Here is a 13168-nt window from a genome sequence, read left to right as displayed (position 1 = left end):
TGTATTGTTCCAAGATGTTTATGACTTTCCTGCTTGACCAATAGCGGGGATCTGTTGTAATACTCACAAATACCTGCTCCTCTCACCCCTAACCCCCTCTCACCCCCCACCCATGCACCGATGGAGGTACGGGAACCGTACCGGACACGGATACCTTTATCATGGAGAACGCACCGTACATCTCCGTACACATACACGCCCAGCAGTGCATTTCAGTGCGCCTGAAGTGTTTGCGCGCCCATATGCCACCAAATAAATGTACCACGCAGTGTCCCCCCGTATGTTGCCGCCTAATCCTCCCCCTCTAGACCGCCTTATGCCTCTCTCCTTATAACTACTAGTGTCGTCTTGTGTGGCGATTGCCCACCCCACATAATACAGCTCAATAGGGTCTTGACGGAAATAGGAGCCTCACAGCTCCTCAGGTGGGGACTGGAATCTAGCAAGAGACCCAGTTCTGTACAGGACAGGGCCACTTGATAGGAGTAATGCAGCCGACAGGGCGTTGCTGGTGGATGTGATGCAAGACAATGGTCTGGTGGACCATTGGCGCCTGAGTCACCCCACAGATACAGATAATACTTTTAGGTCTGCGGTCCATGGCACGCTCTCACGTTTGGATTCTTTTTTTTTATCTCTCATAGGGTGGTAAAGCTTACCCTGGACTCCCAAATCCTAGAGGCGGCCCTTTTGGACAACTTCCCTGTCGTCCTCTCCCTGGAATTAGGGCTGACAAGTCCTGGTTGCAAGCCCTGGCGGATGAACATCCAACGCTATCAAGCCACTGCTGGCAAATCCCCCCTGCAGACACATATCAGGAACACCTATTCGATAACCGTGGCTCCGTCGAATCTAGCCGGACCCTGTGTGCGGGCGCAAAGGCTACTTTATGGGGCTGACTTATGAGAGATGCGGCACAAGCTAACAAACAAAATCTAGATAACAAAAAACATTGGAAGCTGACATTAGGAAGTATATGCGCCTTTACTCCGCACGCCCCACACCACAACATCGCAAATCCCTTGAGCAGGCCAAGATGGCTTTAAATAGCACCTCACAACCAAGCCGGAGTAAGCCTTGCAGAGGACGAAGGGGAAGCACTACGAGCAGGGGGAAGGCAGGGAGGCTGCTAGCAGCACAACTCCGCCACCGTGAAGCGGCCACAGCCATTTCGGCTATATGGTCGGCATAAGGTGAAATGCTCACCCACCCCAGGACATAACGAACAAATTTGCTTCTTTTTACAAGGCCATGTATACCCCAGGACCGCCGATAGAGGCAGACAGACTGGACTCTTTACTACAGGAGGCGAGACTCCCCAATCTTTCGGATAAAGGTACGGAGTTATAAGACTGAAGATCTGCAATAAGGCTGTAATAGCTGTTCTGCCTAACCCGGTAAAGACCCCCTGGAGTGTGAAAGCTACCGACCTATCTCGCTGTTAAATTGCGCCATAAAAATACTGGCCAGTATCCTGGCAGCCAGCCTCCGCAAAGTTATCCCATCACTGGTGCACGCCTCACAAGTGGGCTTCGTGCTGGGACGATCATCCAGGAACCACTTACACACTCTTGCACACACACTCTGGGCAGCTAAAGACCTCCCTTCAGACGCTCCACGCAGAGAAGGCGTTTGACCGTATCGATTGAGATTACCTGTTCAGAGTGATGGGACACTACGGCCTAGGGAACTAACTTATAGCCAAGGTAAGCCTACTCTACAGGAACGACACGGCACAGGTGAACTGTGGGGGATTCCTGTCCAATACCTTTCCCATACGCAGAGGGACGCGCCAGGGCTGCCCTCCGTTCGTCACTCCTTTTTCGCATTGTTAGAGCATAATTTATTTATATTTTGGGTTTTATACAGCGCAAACTAAACCGGAGGGCATCAAATCGCTTTACAAGAATTACATATACATCGACTACAGGAGCTATAACCATAGGATACAGCTTTACAGGAATTACATGTGCATAGTTTACATCATTTACAGTAGGGATAGCAGAGGTGGTAGACAAAAGTCATACAATACAGGACAGGAAGCAGGAATTACATATAGATCGATTACAGGAGCTACAACCATAGGATAGGGCTTTACAAGAGTAACATGCATTGTTTACGTCATTACAGTAGGCATAGCAGAAGTGGGGGAGAAAAGTCATACCATACAGGGCAGTAAGTAGGTAAACAGGGCTCATAAACAGGAGATGGACACAAGAGCGAGGCATATATTGAAAAAGTATTTGGCAAGGATGGGGTATCCAGAGGGGGGTTGGGGTCGAGGTCAGAGAGATCAGTGAGTAGCTTAGAGGGGTATTTGGTAGGTCAAGCAAGGTAGTTTGTCAATGCCGGCTAATGTGGAAGCTGGCTAAGTCTTTATGCAAGCACTTTCATTTATGCTGACCAATTGATGGATCTTAGGGTGATTTTTTCAATGTGATGATTTTATAATTTGTTTTTGCACTCTAGGCACTGCATTTTATAACTTCAGACCTCCAATTGTTAATGGATTATTGGTGTAGCACCGGGAAGAATGTGCTGGAGCAACTGCCCACTTTTGCATTTTCTGATTCGATGGGAGGAAGTGTGATTCTACATTGTTTAAGATTACCCGCTTTGGAATGCCCTTTCAGACTAAGAGTGCTACATACGTTATGCAAAAAGACATATGTGTCTATGTGGTTTAATTGCCGGTTGGTTGCCCACAGAATAGAAACTTTATGTGTTATATATATTTTATAGACTATTCAAGACCATCAAAAGCGGGGTTTCCCTGATTCTGTGTACCTAAAACTAACATGGTGATGTCAATATCAGATCAGTGTTATATTTCATAACATAAAAGCCATCACAGGAATTCTACCAGGGCTTACAGCTTTACAGATGTGAAGAAATTAAATGAACTGCCAAGTTTTCTCCTAAAATAGTCCAATAAAATGATAAGGAAAAATAAATCAGCTGTGAGACTCTATAAATGTCACAACAAAGATGCAGTAAACAAGTTGTAACATAGGGTTCAAGAGCACAATGATATTGCGTATAAAAATAATGTCCTTATTAAACAAGTTTTACCCATATGTCATCATAGAAACTAGAATGCCTACGGAGAGCCCACTACTGTTTTTTAATTCGAGTTAATATCAATATAACAAAAAAAGCGAATCAGTGTGTACCACTTTTAGTAGGATGTATCTTACTAGTTACAGTTAAAAAATTAATTAATTGATGGTCTTGAATAGCCTACAGAATCAAATAACACATAAGAAGTTGCTATTTCGTGGGCAACCAACCTCCAATGAAACCACAGAGACACCGTTGAATTAGGCGGGTTGTTTTTAGGTCTCGCCTGACCCAGCGCTTGCGCTGGTCTGGCGAGACTAAAGGGCTTCAAAAAAGGTTACCGCCGGCCACAGCTTGTAGTGCATGTGCGCAGGCGCGCGCTTGAGCAGAGGCGTCATATGGCGTGATTACTGCTGCGCACGCACCACTGGTGCACATGTACTGCAAGCTGTGGCCGGCGGTAGAATTTTTTCCCAGCGATCACTTTCACTTTGGCCCCGCGGTTAACTTCCTTGTTTCAAAATGAGATGTTGCAATCCTGGTCAACAGGAACTGGATTATGGCTGCTAGTGCCTGCCTCAAACCATTGCGTAATCCTTCCTTAACTAAAGATTTTCATCCTAGAAAGGCTTGCTTCCTACTGTAAAATTCCATTCTTCTAGTAACTTGTTTCATGTTGCAACCACTTAGTGTTCAAGCCAAGTAACAGTATTTCGTACTCACCTTGGTGGTATTAAGTGGACTGACCTCCGAAAGATAAAGGGCTAAGCAGACCCGCCTGGATTCAGCAGGTGCCTTCCAAGTGACGAGTAGCCTCGAAGCAGGTACATCAACCACCCCGCTTCCTGCTAGAGAGTGAGCCTGCTGTACCCCGATATGCATCTATTACAGTGTAACGGTGTGCCTTTTAATGCCACTTACCCGCTGCTTGTCAGCGATTGCGCAATTTTTAACACTACGTGTGTAAGCAAAATGTGGCATTTTGAGGCAGGTGAATTTGACATTCCAGTCAGCGTTCTTGATCCAGAACCTTTCCATTTTCTATCAATGTTCGATCGAGCTATTTAGCAGACAAAGGCATTTTGCTCTGAAGAACCTTCTAGTGACTAGATAATTTGCATATTGTTATCGCTTTATGAGTAATTTCCTTTCTTTGTGCTAGATTGCTACAAAATAATATGGTTGATTTGTTGCATTTTCGGATCCGTTGTATCATTTAATCATTCAAGGTACAAGGAAGTTGATCTAGAATTTAGAGATTAAAGTTCTCTCCTCATGTTAATTATTCCTTGAATTCACCAATAATTATCTTTCTTACCTCTAGCTAACTAACCTGTGTTAGGTTCAAAGGGGAGTGGTTTGCATCCCAGGCAGTTCTTTGCGTTATTTTTATTATTTTTTGATAGGTGGAATAGCATTTTAGGTGCCCAAGAATGTTCTGACTTCTGGAGTTTTCCAAGATATTATGAATTTCCAGAAAGTTGAGCAAGTCGGAATTTCTACGAATGCTGAAGGGGGGGGTATGAGGATACACTGTTTTAAAAATATGGCCTGATTAACCTGTTCATTGCACTCGGAAGCTTTTCTGCCTTGCAGCATTGCGGTTCAAAGGCATTGATTTATGTACGTTACCACCTTTTGTGCGCATATGATGTTTAGCCAACTATATAACCAAAGTATGGTAGTTCTAATATATTGTAAACTTACCTCAGAATAGAGACTTTAAAGGCTTAAAATGTTTGGTGCGCTGGCGTTGTACCACTCTGGCCGCCCATCCCTTGGGCACCATTTTAAGTGGTACCATGCAACGCATGCACATAGATCTGTGGATTACTGGATGCTCGTGATCCCTGGGTTCAGCGATATTTATTAGGAGGTCGGGCTTTGTTACTGTCGGAAAGAATTTAATCAAAAGTTCAGACATCTCTCAAGGTTGTTCCCACAAATGTGGTAGGCTGGCCTCGTCCTTACGTGTATACTGCGTGATTATTTCTCCAGGCTAAAGATACCCTTCGCACACACAAAACCACACACACAACCACACACACACACAACCACAACACATACACACACACAAGTACACAATCACACACAACCACACACCACCACACACAACCAACCACATACACACACAACCACACACACAACCACACACAAAAAGGGAGGAGACAACTGCAGCAGGACCTTCGGCTCGATCAGGACAGCAGAACCACTGGAAAAGGAACCCCTCGGCACAACCTGGGCAGCAAGAAGTTGTCACTAGAGACATCGTGATCCTATGAACAATAGTGTCATCAATGATCTAATCCAAACTGTAAACTGTGACAAATAACATCCCTATATATTGCAGTACCACAAAAGCAGCAACAAGCATTGGCATAGCCAATAGGTCTCGCCTTTGGGACCTTAGAAGTGTTTTGCCATGCAACAGTTGTAGTTGCACCAAGGATATTGTGCTGCATAACTAAATACTTATAAGGTCCCAAAAGCGAGATCTATTGGCTATGCCAATGCTTGTTTGTATAGACGCTAGGGCAATGATAATGAGTTGTGTCTCTTGTAGCTAGATTTCTTCTAGGAAATCCAATCTATAAAAACAATTAATTGCAAAAAAAGTCTTGTGGTAATGATAATATTATTTTGTAGGTCTTGTCTTTTGGGCAAAGAAACTGTAATGAAGATCTATATTCTTTCAAAAACGTCCTATGTGATCAACATGATGAAGTTGATATATAGATGTAGCATTTGTCCATGTATTTATTTTTCAGCAATATATGAAGTTCTGTAATCTAGTCGTGGGATTAAGTGTATTATTTCATTTCAGCCCTGAAGAAGCGGCAATGTTCGCCGCGAAACATGTGGTGGCTGAAGGTTGTCAAGTTGGTTGGACACAACGAAAATTCAAGCCGGCTTTGTGAATTGTTTTGTTCTAGTTATAAGCAGTAGTAATTTGCTTCTTGTATAATAGAATGTAATAATTTGTCTTATGTGACAGTTGCTTTGATATCAGGAAAACTGAATGAATAGATAATTAATTTTCAAATAAAAGACAAACATTGTTACTATAATTTAAATTTATAGGCCAGATAGGGCAATTGGCCAATGTTGTGGCTGCATGTACAGGGCCATTCAATTTTATTGCCTTAAAACATTTTTGAATGTGTTAATCTTGTAGACGTTATCACCTGCAAAATGGAGGAGTACAGCACATTTCATAGTGGGCTCAGTTCCGTTTCTCACTGCAAGGTAATTCGCAAATATTGTGACAAAGGATTACCAACTGCAGTGAGGGTGCAGAGAGCATTCAAAAGATTGAATTGTGATAGTGGCGTTGGACAGCATGGTTGATAATGTTCAGGTTGTGTGTTATTCAGTTACGCTCTGGTTGCTAGGTAGCAAGTATTTTGCTAGTTGGATGAGTTGGCATAGACAAGTTTCAGCAGGATTTAATAAAGTTGCAGGTGCAGTGCTACTTACTGCCAGTAGGTGCCAACTTCCAAAAATCAATATTTCATCTGCTGCCTGTAAGCTGGCTGTGAGAATACACAATGAGACTTAAGACTGGATCAACAATTCTTGTCACCCACATGTTTGCATTCTTTCCCTCCTTCTCTGTGGTTAGAGTCGTAGCATCACCCAAGGACAAAAAAAGCATGTGCAATACTCAGTCTTCGGATCATGGATTTCTACAGGGGATACTCTAACTCTCTTTGCTTCAGTAACTAACCATTTGACAAAGCTACCATTTGAAAGAGCCCTGGGCCTTTCAACATAGTCTCTTAGTCAAGTCGTTAAAGAGTTTTCACCATTGGTCGTATGGACCTTTGTTGGTTGAAGTGAAGTATTGAATGGGAGAAGACATCAACAATATATTTCTAACTTGTGAAGCCAATATGACTTCACAGTAGAGACCAGGAATTGCTGAATATAGTTAAAGAGTTTTATTTGGATTACCAATGAATTCTATATATATGCAAACCAATTATAAAGTTCAGTAAATGCAGCGATACAGCAGATAAGTTGACATATCTCAATAGGTTAAAGCAAAACAGAATGAGATACAGAATTGTGATAGCTGCAACAAATAAGAAACAGATTATTGGAAACAAGCGTTCCATTAAAAAAAAAAATCCCTTCTCTCTGGGTGGTTGGTGGATTTAGTTTTAGAATCGCTGAGATTCCTCTCTTGCGACACCTTCCTTCCTCCCTTCTCAATGTGATGTCCAAGATACAGAACTTCTCTCGGACAATACTGCAGCTTACTCAAGGGCATTGTATGTCCATTCTCAGCCAAGTGGTTCAACAGTGCAATGGTGTCTAGTTTGCATGCTACCTGGGTATCTGATGGATTCAGTACCACAAGACAACAGGGAACAATGATGTTATTTATCTTTCTCAGGTCTTGCACTACCGCTAGTCTTCTGCAATCCCACGCTGGGCGAGTTGCATGGACTCCCCATTATCTCTTTCAAAATGCCTTGTTGTTTCATTGACTCAATCCCCGGTATAATCCCAGCAACCGTTTCAGCAGTCAAATTGTACTGAGATGTTCTTGGGTATTCAGCATTAGGCTTAACATTTATACAGACAGGCTCAACTCCTTTTATGAGACCTGTGTCCTTTCCTGAGAAGTCTCGGACATCAAGCTTCACTGTATCTCTAAGATCCTAATCAAAGGGTATTATCCACTGTTTGGCCCTTGACACACCAATTTATAATCAACTTTTTCGTCATAAGTCTTAAACTCCACACTTTTTGGCGTGCAATAGATGGTGCAATTTAGCTTACATAGCAAATCGCATCCTGAAAGATTCACAGGACTAGAATCATACACCACAAACTGATGGCTTCCTTTAAAGGACCCTATTTTAAAAGACATTTCTTGTGCTACAGGATGTGTCATTTGTTTATATGCAACTTCTAAAACTTGGACTCTTTTTCCATGAGAGGGGTAGGTTTGGAACTTCCGCTGCTCTAAAAGTGGAACAGGTAGCACCAGTGTCTATCAAAAATGATACAGGTGGCCATTCACCTCACCTTCCACGAATTGACCACTCTGATCTACCTTTAAGACTGTGCCACACATACAATCTTCCTCCCCCTCATGCGTGCCTAGTGTGACAAATCTGAACCATAACCTTCAAGTGTGTCAAACACAGGAAATTGCTGAAGCAGGTTTTGGTTCTGTAAGGAACTCGGATTCAAATTTGAGACCTGGTTAGAGCTGATTCTAGGACCACTTACATTTTTTCTAAGGAATCAGGGCTTGGGAAACTTGCAACACTGGGGCTTGTTGTAAATTAGGGCTTTGCATTTGCGGTCTTGGCACATTTTATGGCTGTACAGGATTGTTGATCTGTGTCTTTTCAAACACTGAATTTTGAACCCGATTCTCATGTATTACTCTGCTGGGATTAAGACAAAATTCCCTCTTACAATGCCCTTGCTTGTTTCAATAATGATATGGATTCAATTTCTTTAGTGTGGCCACATCAATTCTAGTACTCTGGTCAATCGGGACACCACCTCCTCTGCCCTGTTGCAGGTAACCATTTCCACCTTACACCATAGGAAATCCCTGCGGATACACACCTTGCATAGCCTCGACATTTCTTACATAAAAGTGACTGATTCCCTCTATGTGCTGCTTTCATCTGTGCGAAAATCAACTTCTCCTTCAATCGCTTCTGTTTCATTTCCAATTCATCGCTACAGTATTTTGCATACCTCAAGATCTCACCAATTGACTAATTGTGCCAACAAATTAAATGCTGTTGAATCATCATGATAACATCAGGTCTCAACCCTGTTACAAATAGGGACACAAAACTTTCCATATCCTTGGATTCAAGATTTTCCATTCCACTGTGCTGTGTAAACAGTTGCAACATTCTCTTATAGAAAGAATGTACAACCTCTTTAGGCTCTTGAGTCGTTTTGTCAATCTTAACCCAATCAATGTCTTTCGCTTGTATCTTCCCTTTCAAAAAGGTTATCACCATAAGCGACGGGGCATGAGATATCGGATTTCTCTGGATACTATATAGCCACTTTATTTTCTGCCCACAAATCACTTGGTACCACAGTGTCAAAAAGGGTATTCAAATCTACCCACAATACCTGTTAATTCTTCACAAATCGATCAATTTGTGAATGATACAAGATCAGTCCTACCCAAGGGTACATAAATGTAACCTCCATCAGGCACTTCTCTCAATGAGAAATTTGAAGCACCTTCCCCATCTATCAAAGACGGAGGCGACTCTCCCTTCTCTTTCTTCTGATCTTTCTTCTTAGCCCATCTGCCTTCCCACTTGTCCAATTCACTCCATTTCCAGATGCTACCAATTAACCAAATTTACATTTTCATTCCAGACGTCCACATACTGGTTATGTCCTTTTCCTCAAACCATACACGATAAATATTCTGGGAGGATTTGGTTCTACTTAAATCAAAATCATATACTCAATTTAATTTTGATAGCTTATTGTGATCCTGTCCTGCACGCTTAGTAGCATCCTTGCACATGTATAAAAGTTAATTCTCTTAATAGGAATCTAATCTAGAAAGATCAAGATATCCTGATATCATCTCATCTAATTCCACTTTTAATTTGGCCACATCCACTGCATTCTCCCTTCCTGGAGATTGGAGTTCTCAGCTCAATCCTGAATCTTCACCTTCTCTTGGTGACCCCGTTGAAAAACCTAATCAAATCATCCGACTCTCTTTAATCAACACCATTTTGGACTCCAGAAGTATTGGATATTATCCCTTCGGGGACTACTGCTTGAAATACACCGAGGTGAATCCCATATGGACAGGTGAGAATTTTGTGACCTTTGAGCTGGTTCCTCTACAGGGGTAAGTCCTGTCTGATTCATTGCCGATGGTACAGGAGCGACATATCATCTTGTCACCATATTCAGGACCAAAGGAGTTCTTCCTGTACCTCCCCATCCAGGGACAACAGGAACAGTAGTTGGTGTATTTTCTCCAGTAGGAACCGTCAAAGCATGTGTCGTGGTCCCCGACAACTCAAGTTTATACAAGGGAATTTCAGGACCAATAGTAACCGGAACAGTTATTGCATCTGGGGCATTAGAAACAGTAGAGCTAACAGCGACACAAATCCGTGAACTCTCTCCCATAAGGTACGGACTCCTATTCGCTGGGGTGGTAACTCTCTCAGAGTCTCCACCGGTAGCAACACCACTCATTCCTTAAGGTTGGTCACATTATCAGGAGGTGGAGTGGTTGACAATAATACATCCAAAATGTTGTAATTAGAATCACTATCATTGCCTGATCCCTCTGCACTCTCTACTTTATCCTCCTTTTTCTTCTCTTTCTGAGCTTCCTCACTCAATGCCAGATGTAACCGAGTTCCCTCAATTATGTCAATTCTCCATTTCCGTTGTTCTGCATCCCATCTAGCTTTAGCACAGGTACGTACTGCCTTTTGGATTCTACCGTGATATTTTTCCTTTTCTTTAACATGAGCAGCACGCTCCCAAGCATTAAGTGTCTTGTACTGTGCAGGTCTAGGAGGTGGCTTCATCTGGTGCAATACCGTTCTCAGATTTTCAATAATTTTCAAACTAAATATGCCATTTTGTGGAAACATCAAATAACCACCTTTTCCAGTGATCTTATGCCATTGACTCAGCCAAATCCTTGTGTGGAGCCCCACATTTATGGCCATATAGTGGCCTGTGGTGCGGCCGGCAGCGCCTCTTCTTTGCTAACAGGAATGCTCACAACTCGCCTAATCAGATCTCGATCAGCCTTAAAAAAATATATATTTTCTAGCAATAATAACAATCACAAATAGAATTTCATTTCACACTGTCTTATTATTCCTTCTTGCTCCGTAAGACTGTACAGTTAGGCAACAGTTTCAAAACTATGTAGGACTAAGTCCACTCATTTTTTTTTTAAACACAAGTTTTTATTGAGTACTGTGGATGGTATACATGCATACATAATCATGATTATCCATTTTGTTTACATTTTCCTATAATAAGATAGTATTAGTCATATATATTCTGTGTTTTCATTATATATAACTATGATCCACTAAATATTAAGTGTGAAAGCATTATGAAGATATAAATGTGCATACTTTATAAGTGCATATAGTGTAGGATTACGAATATGGTCGAAAATAGCAGTACCCATTAACCCTCACCCAATGAAACCCATCCCAAACAATACGCAAACTAAACAGGAACAACTGTTGCCGCTACAGAGACAATACACCCTACCAGATGCATTGTATCGGGTGACTGGCAGGTCTGAACCTACTGGGGAAAGGAAAGGGGTGGCATGGTGGAAGAGGGGGGGAGAGGGAGAGAAGGAGAGGGGGAAGAGGGAGAGAAGGAGAGGGGGGTGAAGAAGGAAAGGGAAGGGAAGGGGAAAGGGGGGAGAAAGGAACACTGTCAATTTACAGACAGTAATCAGACATCTGTACCGCTTTCCAAAACTGTAATCTGCAAGTCTTCTAACTCATCCTCCGTGCCGGCTTTAAAAAGTTCCATCAGGTGCGCCCATTCTAAGGATATTGGACGCTTTCGTAGTCCTCTATATTCCTCACGCTGTAATGACTCCCTCTCTGTAACCGCCCATCTGATAACCTCCTCACGCCATTTGTCTTCACGGGGCGCCATGCGGGATTTCCAGCGCTGTGTAACCAGTCTTATGGCAAGCATCAGAGCCAATCCTGCAAAACAACGTAATAACTTCACCTTCTTGGGGAGGGGGAACAGCGCCAGGAGACCGGCCTCAATCGTGTCCCATGGAGTGTGCTATGTCAGTACTACTAGACTCTGGGTAACTTCTGACCAGAACCCCCTCAGTACTGGGCAGGACCATAACATATGAATAAAATCAGTATCTTGTGTCAGACATCTCGGGCAAACCGAGGACGCATTTGGGAACATCTTCTGTATTGTCTTCGGGGCAAGATATGCTTTGTGTAATATGAATAGTTGTATTGTTTTTAACCGGCAATTACGGGAGTCTCGCCGAGGGTGTTCTAACATTAGGGCCCATTCTCTGTCTTCTACTTCATGTAGAAGTATTATGTCCCATTTCTGTCTGAGATGTTGTAATGGGGTATGTAAATGCTCCCTCAAACCCCGATAGAGCCAACGTATTAGGTGTCGGCCATGCCCCATTATATGAAGAGATTTCAATAATTGGAAAGTCGGAGGATCCCACTGGTCTATGAGCCAATATTTCCGAATAAAATGTACTATTGCTGCATGAGTAAGAAACAAAGTATCAGGCACAGAATGATTGCGTACAAACTCCTCGTGGGGCATCAGGTGGCCATCCAGGAAGAACTCACCAACTGTCCCTACACCCAGTTGTGTCCACCCCCGTATCAGAGTCATTGATACTTTCCCACGTCTAGTAGGTAAATCACAGAGCAGGATATTCGAGGCGTATGGAAGGGGCAGCTTTGCTAACTTATGGGCTTGTTTTCAATAGTGTAGTGCAACATGTAGAAGATAAGGAGGATCTTTCAGTTTCTCCGCACCTGGGCATTGCAGTGAATGAAGGGTTCCTTTTTTTAAAAAGTCTGGGGAATGCCCAATTTCAAATAAATTCTTGCCCGCCAACCAATTTGCCAACCACTGTAATTGTCCGACTATACAATATGTTTTAAAATCAGGTGCCCCCAGTCCTCCCGCATTACTAGGTAGCTGCAACTTAGCCAACGCCAACCTATGTCTACCCGCCCCCCAAATTAAAGAGGACAACAGGGTATCGAGTGTTTTAAAAATCCAGGCCTGGAGTACAACCGGGAGATTCACAAAATGGTAAAGGAGTCTGGGCAACATAACCATTTTAGACACAGCCAAGCGGCCGGCCACTGTCAATGGTAACGTATTCCAGAAGGTAACCTGGGAAGGTAGTGAATTTATTGTCCGCACCACATTACTATCAATGGTATCTGTGTTGGATCTATATATGTGAATTCCAAAATATTTAAAGGTAACAGGCTCTAAATTGCATCTGACCAAATTGTAAATAGTGAGAAGTATAGGTATCATAAAAGGAGTAGACGACTGATTTAGAAGCATTAAGACATAAGCCACA

The 13168-nt window shown here is 42.7% G+C and overlaps 1 long non-coding RNA gene across 2 annotated transcripts in view; it reads right to left on the bottom strand.

Annotated features, from left to right (window-relative positions):
* The window catches only part of LOC146796209 (uncharacterized), a 58799-nt gene that overhangs the window by 3418 nt on the left and 42213 nt on the right, over positions 1 to 13168 (bottom strand). The window contains exon 3 of one of the 2 annotated variants that reach the window (XR_014969579.1): positions 11001 to 11783. The exons of the other annotated variant lie outside the window; for it this stretch is intronic. This is a non-coding gene — a long non-coding RNA (uncharacterized LOC146796209). Of the gene's footprint in view, positions 1 to 11000; positions 11784 to 13168 lie in introns of those variants that run through there. 2 annotated transcript variants of the gene reach the window in all.

Source organism: Triturus cristatus, chromosome 10 (genome assembly GCF_964204655.1).
Source record: "Triturus cristatus chromosome 10, aTriCri1.1, whole genome shotgun sequence".
Taxonomy (NCBI): Eukaryota; Metazoa; Chordata; class Amphibia; order Caudata; family Salamandridae; genus Triturus; species Triturus cristatus.
The sequence above is the reverse complement of the archived record's forward strand: the minus strand, read 5'-3'. Positions and strand labels throughout refer to the sequence as shown.